Source organism: Nyctereutes procyonoides, unplaced genomic scaffold (assembly GCF_905146905.1).
Source record: "Nyctereutes procyonoides isolate TBG_1078 unplaced genomic scaffold, NYPRO_anot_genome, whole genome shotgun sequence".
NCBI lineage: Eukaryota > Metazoa > Chordata > Mammalia > Carnivora > Canidae > Nyctereutes > Nyctereutes procyonoides.
The window spans coordinates 67365622-67374048 of NW_026575140.1; positions in this window are offsets into that span (position 1 = coordinate 67365622).

The following is an 8427-nucleotide window of genomic DNA, read 5'->3' on the forward strand; positions in this document are numbered from 1 at the left end:
TGGCTTTGCAGTTCTTTCATTCCTTGTCGAAATCCTCCTATTATGCTTCCTATCATTAATGGACAATCCCAGTTTTCCTTACTCTGCTTCATTTTAAAAATTTCAATAATGCTTATCTCCTTTTAATATTTCATGTAATTTACTTATTATGCTTAATGTTTGTTATCTGTCTCCCAGCGATCAGCAATCTTTTTGTTATTGTTGTTTACTGTTGTATCTCAAGTGTCTGGCACAGTAAATGTTTGTTGATTAAATGAGTGAGACACAAAAATGATATGAGATAGATCCAGAAGGGGCAGGCCTTGAGTTATTTTATGCAGAGTCTCATGTATTATCAGGTGTTTCTTTTTGAGCTAATACCTCATGCTCCAATCAAAGTATTACTTACATTGCACATGTGGGAAACTCACTTTCACTTCAGAATTTGTGAGTGCTTTTATTTCAAATTCCATTAGTCTTGATTTGCATAAAAAACCACCCCACTCCTCTCTTATAAGGAGCTTTGGAGGAGGTCTCACTTCCTGAAGAACTTTGCTCAGATTAATATCATCACCAGGGTAATGAACTAAGAACACAAATAAGATCAGTCACTCCCCAGGATGCCTGGGTGGCTCAGTGGTTGAGCATCTACCTTCGGCTCAGGTCATGATCCCGGAGTCCTGGGATCAAGTCCTGCATCAGGCTCCCCATGTGGAGCCTGTTTTCCCTCTGCCTCTCTGTGTCTCTCATGAATAAATAATTTTCTTTTTTTAAAGATCAATCACTCCCCAATGTAAAACCTTCCTTGGCTCCTATATCTATAGAATAAATAGCAAATGCTACAGTGTGATATACAAGGCTGTCTACAATCTGACACCTCATTGCCACTTCTTTGTCTTATCTCCTGCTCTGCTTCAACTCTAGCCCTGTTTTCCCTCACACTAGACTATTCGCACTTCCAAGAGCTCCTTGACCTCTCACTTCTTCATGGCTTTGGACCTGGTGTTGTTGCCTAGGAGGTTTTCCTTCTGTATGTTCCAAGCCCTATTGTTTTGCTTGTGTTCATCTAATGCCTGGTGCATAGCAAATAACTGATTAGTATTTGTCAAGGAAAGAAAGCTTCAAGACTTACATGAATAATTACCCCAGGAAAATCTTTCTTCCTCTTTATCTAGCTACCTCCACACCTCAACCACAAGGTTAAGTGCACCTTCTGTGGAGGTAACATAACATTTGTTATTTTATACCAGGTACTATTTTATGTATTTTGCACATACTAATTTACTTACATCTTAATAATAATCTTCCCTACACCCCATTTTACAGATTGGAAAGCCAAGTCATGAAGATGTTAAACAACTTGTTCAAACAGCTGGTAAGTGGTAGAGCCAAACTTGGAACCTGGACATCTGCTCCAGAACCAGTGCTTTTAACCGCTTGTCCATAGTACCTCTCCTATGTGCTTCCTTTTCTTTATAGCACACATTACACTGTTATTATCTGTTTTACTTGACTGTGAGCTCTTTGAAATAAAGGTGATGTTTTGCCTTCTCTTTTTTTTTGTGCCAAGTACAGAGTTCTACTCTTCAGTGATTTTTTTCAATGACTTAGCTTTGAATGAATGGTGAAGTAGCAAAAATAGCCATTTTCATTCTGCTACACAGTTTAAGGAAGATGCTCTGATGGGGGAGAAATAATTCGTGGGCTAGTCTCTTATTCCTTAAAACAGTGAAAGCATTTTCCCTGCACTAGGAATGTTACGCTGTAGAAAGTGTGATGCCAGAAAACAATAGTGATGACAAGGCAATTGAAGGAGTGTGATGACCATGTCTGACATAAGCAGGATGCATCCAGAATATTTTGAAACAAACTGTAAAGCAGAGTACTGAGAATAGGATAGTTTAGCAGCTGGGAAACACCAATAGCAGACCTTTAACAGGAACTAGTCTAAGAATGAAACCAGAATGTTTGGCCAACCATTAGATTGAGTAACAGTGAATAAATTTAACTACGAAAGGGGATGTCTGCACAACTCATTCATCCCATGTATATTTATTGTGTGTCTGCTATGTGCCAGACACTGTGCCAGGCACTTTAAGTATAGTCAAATTGAGTCCACAGGTATCATCCTTGTAAGCCCCAAGACATGCACAAGAATCATTGGCAGTGCTATCCGAATATTCTAGAGCAGAGACTGCAAACTGATGGGCAACAGAGTGAATTCAGGCGTGTTTTTCAACATAGACACTTTTTTTCCCCCAAAACCTGTTGCCAACCTTAAAAATCAAGATATTTCACAAAGAAATCTGGGCTAAATTTCTCCAAGGCAATAACAGCTAAAACTGAGTTGTAGCTGTGTTATTATATTTAATGCTCGTGACAACTCTGGTTGTCATAATCACCACTGTCTCATGCTGGGGAACTACTAACAGGGAAGATAGTAGAAGATGAAAAACGGGCAAGAGAGCTAAGGAGGCCAGAGAAGAATGACAAATACCAAGTGTGTGACTGTATGTGTGTTGAATTAGTAGAATTTTTCAGAAAGAGAAAAAGTTGACAGTGTCTTACTGTTGTAAAAGATCAAGCCGTCCCCAGGGTGACTGTGAGCCTTGATATAAGTGAGGTTTTGACTTAGTTAATTGTCAAAATCTGACATGGGGACTTTCTCTCTCATCCCTTGGTTAGAATATCAAAAGGGGCTATTTCCTTAAAGAACAGAATCCCAGTTTTAAGAGTAGAAATTTATGAAGTAAGAGGGTAGTTAGGAAAAGCAGAGGAGGAAGGAAGGAAGAAGGGGAGTATAGAAGGAGGATGCTAAAAGCTGAGGCTGGAAAAAGAGCTTAGACTGTGAAGGACCTTGGATTCTATGGTAAAAATTTGAACATTATTCCCCAGGGAAAGTGGGAAAAATGACTGGTGTCTGTTGAATGCCTACCATGTGTTAGATATACATTATATGCATTATTTCATTTAACGTCTATCATCACTAAAGACGTCAGTATTATTATACTCATTTTTAAATATGAAGATGAGGGGTGCCTGGGTTCTCAGTCTGTTAAGTGTCTGACTCTTGATTTCAGCTGAGGTCTTGATGTCAGGTTATGAGTTTGAGCCCCTCATTGGGCTCTACACTGGGTGGGGAGCCTGCTTAAGATTCTGTCTCTGCCTCTTCTTTCTCTGTCTCTCAAAAAAATAAAAAAGAAAGTTTAAAAAAGAATAAATAAGAAGTTGAAGCTCAGGGAAGTTAAGCAGCTTTCTGAGGTCATTAATCAAAAAGTGGTGGGTTTGAACCTTGATCTGATTGAGTTCAAAAGCCATACACTTATGATGTCAGAGTATTATAATATTAATAATAGCTATCACTTATTGAGAGGTTAAAGATGATACGGAGAAAAGGATTTGGTAGTCAAAACACTAAGCTAATCACTTTACACACTATCATAATCTTTGAAACAACCCTAATATTTTGTATTTTTATGCCCAATATACAAGTGAAGAGCTCAGAGCTATTAAAGTACTTATCAAAGATTATACAGGTATGAGTTGAAGAGCCAGGATCAAACTCAGGACACTCAAAACTCACACTCTTAACCACTACACCTGATGATATGGTCTAATTTTTGTTCCTTGCCACTGAAGAACATCATAAATTGCGTTTATTTTGTGTGAGATAAAGCTAGATATGCCCCTAAACCCTTCTGCTTAGTCCATGATAAGCTTGCTTTCTGGTCAGAGGCTTAGCTTAATTATTTTTAAAGTGTATTTTGCAAAGCAACTTGATATTTTATTTTTTGTAAAGATTTTATTTATTTATGTGAGAGAGAGGAAGAAGCAGACTCCCTGCTGAGCCAGAAGCCTGATGTGGGGCTCCATCCCAGGACCCTGGGATCATGACCTGAGCTGAAGGCAGATGCTTAACCAACTGAGTCACCCAGGTGCCCTGCAGCTTGATATTTTAATAAGAAACAGCAAAAAGGAGAAATCTCTATTTTCCATCAAAGTTTAGGTTGCTCTGTCAGCCAGATTAAGTTAATTAACTGATTATCATTTGTGGTCTATCACATGCTTTATGTTCTTGCCCATTATTCAAGGGTGAGCACAATCTGTGACACCTCTCCCCACAAAGCACTTCATGTTTCTTTTCTGTTTCTAGACATTTCTTGTCTGTTTCTAGACATTTCAATTGACTGCATGTTTTTAGCTCTGTCTACATGTTTGTGTTAGAATCCTCCCGAGGCATTTGTGGAAATTAGCCCTTTTAACTATACTGCTATTTCATAGCTATATCTGCAGCACACAGGTGATTATTGTCTGTGCTGATACAGTAGAGCTTAGGGAGCTCAGTACATGAGTGAGTTCAGTAAGTTGTGCAAGATTGCTCAGCTGATAAGTAGTGCCACAGCATTCCAGTCCAGTTCTGATTCTCAAAAGTATGAAACTTAAATCCTTTCTCTTAAATCCTATTTAAATTAAAAATGAAAATCAACTGTTGCATATTTGCAATGGGAACTAACAGAAGATGTTATGGTAATAGAACAAAAAATCTGTTTATTGCAGCATTATTTAGAATAGCCAAATTATGGAAACAACTCAAGTTTCCATCAAAAGATGAATGGATAAAGAAGATGTGGGATATGTATGCAATAGAATATTACTCAGCGGTAAAAAAGATTGAAGTCTTGCCTTTAGTAGCAACGTGAGTAGATTAGAGTACAAAACTAAGCAAAATAAGTCAGAGAAAGACCATCTGATTTCACTAAGATGTGGAACTTAAGAAATAAAACAAATGGTCAAAGAAAAAAAGAGAAGAACCCCCAGACTCTCAAACACAGAGAAAAAGCTTGTGGCTGCCAGAGGAGAGGTGGATGGAGGAATGGGTGAAATAAATGAAGGGGATTGAGAGTACACTTATCATGAAGAGCACTGAGTAACGTATAGAATTATTGTATCATTATATTGTACACATGAAACTAACATTGTATGTTAACTATACCTGAATTAAAAAAATAAAACAACAAAACCAAAACAGATTTCTTTTTTAATAGTGCTTATGTCAACTAAAAAAAGTCAGACATAGAAATTCTGAAAGAATTTTTACTTTAAAGCATATTTTCTGAAGCATGTTATTTGCAACACTAGTCCATTAGAATACTCTTTTTAAAGAGGAGGGGTTCCATAGTTAAGTGTTCCATGGAAAATACCACTAATGTGATAATGTACATTATAAAATGTATATATTAATGTGCATAGTAAATCTTTGATAAATTCTGTACTTAAAAAAAAAAAACCCAACCAAACCCTGCTTAATCTCTGCTTAACCTTTTTCTGTCTCTATATGTATAACATGTTAATCGAGTCCTATTAGAACATTGCTGTGTATGCAATGAATTTTAATGCAATGGTGATGGGAGAATGAGGCATGTTCTCCTTTAGTCACTTCCCCTCCATTGTTTCTTTCTTACATCCTTACAATATTAAAAGTTCTTCCAACATGCTTCCTTTTTGAGTTATCACTATGCCGCCCCCCTCCCCCCACACCAACTTTCTTTTTTCGCTTATTGCCAACTTTTGGAGTAAGAATCTATATAAACTGCCTCTACTTTTTCATTGCCTTCCCTTTTTCCAAATATGAGATTCCTTTTGTGATTTCCCAGTAAGCAAATGCAATAACTTCTATAATCAAAGATGATGCTTTATAGCATGTGTCCTGCCACTCTTCTTTTAGCAGCCATGACACTAGTCCTTTTTTTATTTTAAAGATTTTATTGATTTATTCATGAGAGACAGAGACAGAGAGAGAGAGGGGGGTGGGGCAGAGACACAAGCAGAGGGAGAAGCAGGCTCCACGCAGGGAGCCTGATGTGGGACTCGATCCTGGGTCTCCAGGATCACGTCCTGGGCTGAAGGCGGCACTAAACCGCTGAGCCACCCAGGTGTCCCACTAGTCTTGCATTCATTCATTAATTTTACAAATATATATCCACTACCCAGTTGCACTAACCACTGAAGATACAAAATGAACAAATTAGACGTGATTTCTATTTCTACTTTCTAAAGCTTATATTCTAGTTGCTCTATTTCTCTGAATTCTTTAAATGATCTTTGCTGGATCCTCTTTTCCTCTCCACATGTTTAATATATGCATCTCTCAAGACCCTGTCATTTCTCTTTTCCCAACATACACTTGTGTGTACAGACACATGCACACACATGCACACACTCAAGGTGTTGAGAAAAATCATGACTTTTGATCCCACAAATGTTGAATAAGTGAATTTATGATTTTCGTAATATTGGATATAACTATAGCACCTGTACTGTCATTTTTATTCAAAATGAGGATTGTTACATGAATGAAATGGGAAATTATTGTTTTTTTCCTATGATAGAAAGGTGTATGTTGAATGAGGGAAAGGCAGAAGTGGACTTCAGAGGGCTGTATCATACATGTGAAAAAGACACATAAGCAACTAGCACATAGTTACTGAGAACTTCTTGATTTTCTGTTAAGAAGGGAATATAAGGGAAGGGAGAAGAAATGTGTGGGAAATATCAGAAAGGGAGACAGAACATAAAGACTCCTAACTCTGGGAAATGAACTAGGGGTGGTGGAAGGGGAGGAGGGCGGGGGGTGGGGGTGAATGGGTGACGGGCACTGAGGGGGACACTTGACGGGATGAGCACTGGGTGTTATTCTGTATGTTGGTAAATTGAACACCAATAAAAATTAATTTATTAAAAAAAAGTGATTAAGAAGATGTCAGACAAAAATTTTCTCATACCATGAAATTTGTCTGGAAGTGCATATCCACAAAATAAACAAAAAGAGCTTTTAAAAATCACTTACTGCATCCAAAGAAGGAAAGGAACATAACCTCAGCCTGCAGTTCTCAAGGTCAGATCTGAAGCATCGAAACCACCTTGGGAACTTTTAAAAGTAATATTTGGGCCCCTTCTCCAGAAATTCTAATTTAATTGGTTTTGAGTGCAGCCTAAATGTAGAATTTTTTTAAAGCTCCATACCTGTGTCCAAGGTTAAAAAACATTGGCCCAGGTTAAACATTCCAAAACATGGTTATCGAGGGGGTGAAAAGATTTCAGAGAGTAGTAAAGAAGAGTAGTGAAGCTATTTGTTTGTTTGTTTGTTTGTTTTCACTTCACTCCAAATCTAGGGGGCAAACTTCTGAATTGGCCAAATATTATTCTTGCTAGTATCACTAAGTCTAGAAAGAAACACAATAAATAAGTATCCTTATTTTTCTCTTTTCCTCAGGATCAATGATTAGTAGAAACTGCTGCTAGAAAGAAACTGATGATAATGAAAAATGAACATTGAGGCTGCCTTTCTCTTATGGAAGGGAGGACTTCAAAGCTAATTCAAGAAATAATCTAAAACTTGAATGTCCTCATCCATTGAATGGTGTACCACCCTCCACCCCAACTATAAGCAGAGAGAAGCAGAGAGTCCTAGTACAGACTATATAATAGAATCTCAGAAGAGATAGCAGAGAATAAGCAAGATGAAACAAAATGATGTGGCAGTGGTGCAAAAATGTAATAGCACAACATGAAATCATGCATTGGATGCAAAAGATAGAGTCCAACCTAAATGAAATGAATTGAGAATATAAAGGAACATAAAATAATTCATAAATGCTGCACTTAATGAAAACCAGTATTTAATGAATAACAGCTCAAAGAGGCAATGACAGATGAAAAGAGAAGTCACAAGTTTTAAATAAAATGAGGACTCGAATCAATGTCATTACAGAACAAATAAGTAAACTAGATGCAAAAACTTAACTTTAAGATCCAAAGAACATCCTGTGTTTTTGGTAAATTAAAAACAGAATACTTAGCATCAGGATATATCCTTATTAAACTATTAAACTTCAAGGTTCCACTATAATGCAAGTTCCATAAAGGCAAGAGTTTGTTTTGTTCACTGCTATATGGTTAGTGCCTAGAATGCTGTTGAACAAGTCAGAGGTGCCCAGTAAGTATTCACTGAATGAATGAAAGAATGAAGAAAGATTTCTTCACTTATTCAGACATAAAAACCAACTTATCTAATCTCTGGTTCCACTTATAGGGAGATTGGAAGTCATCACTAGAACTTAAATACAAGTAAAAATCTGAACAGACTGAAAAATTAACCACTCTTCTTGGATCCATAGGAGGGGAACACACAGGGAAAAGTGCTACACACAAGATTGGGGAGATAGGGAAATACAGGGAGCCAGGGCTTACTGATGGAGATACTCACAAAAGGAAGCTGCTGCTGTGCCAGGATAGGAAAACCTGAGCTGTAATTGATGAGTAGCTAGAGGCTCAGTGTGGACAACTCTGAAAGTTAAAATCTCCAGGGGGACCTAGACATGGTAGAGTGATGGGCAGGGGGCAGGGTGTCCCATATCATTGTAAGATTTCCAGGGTACTAAGTATCAG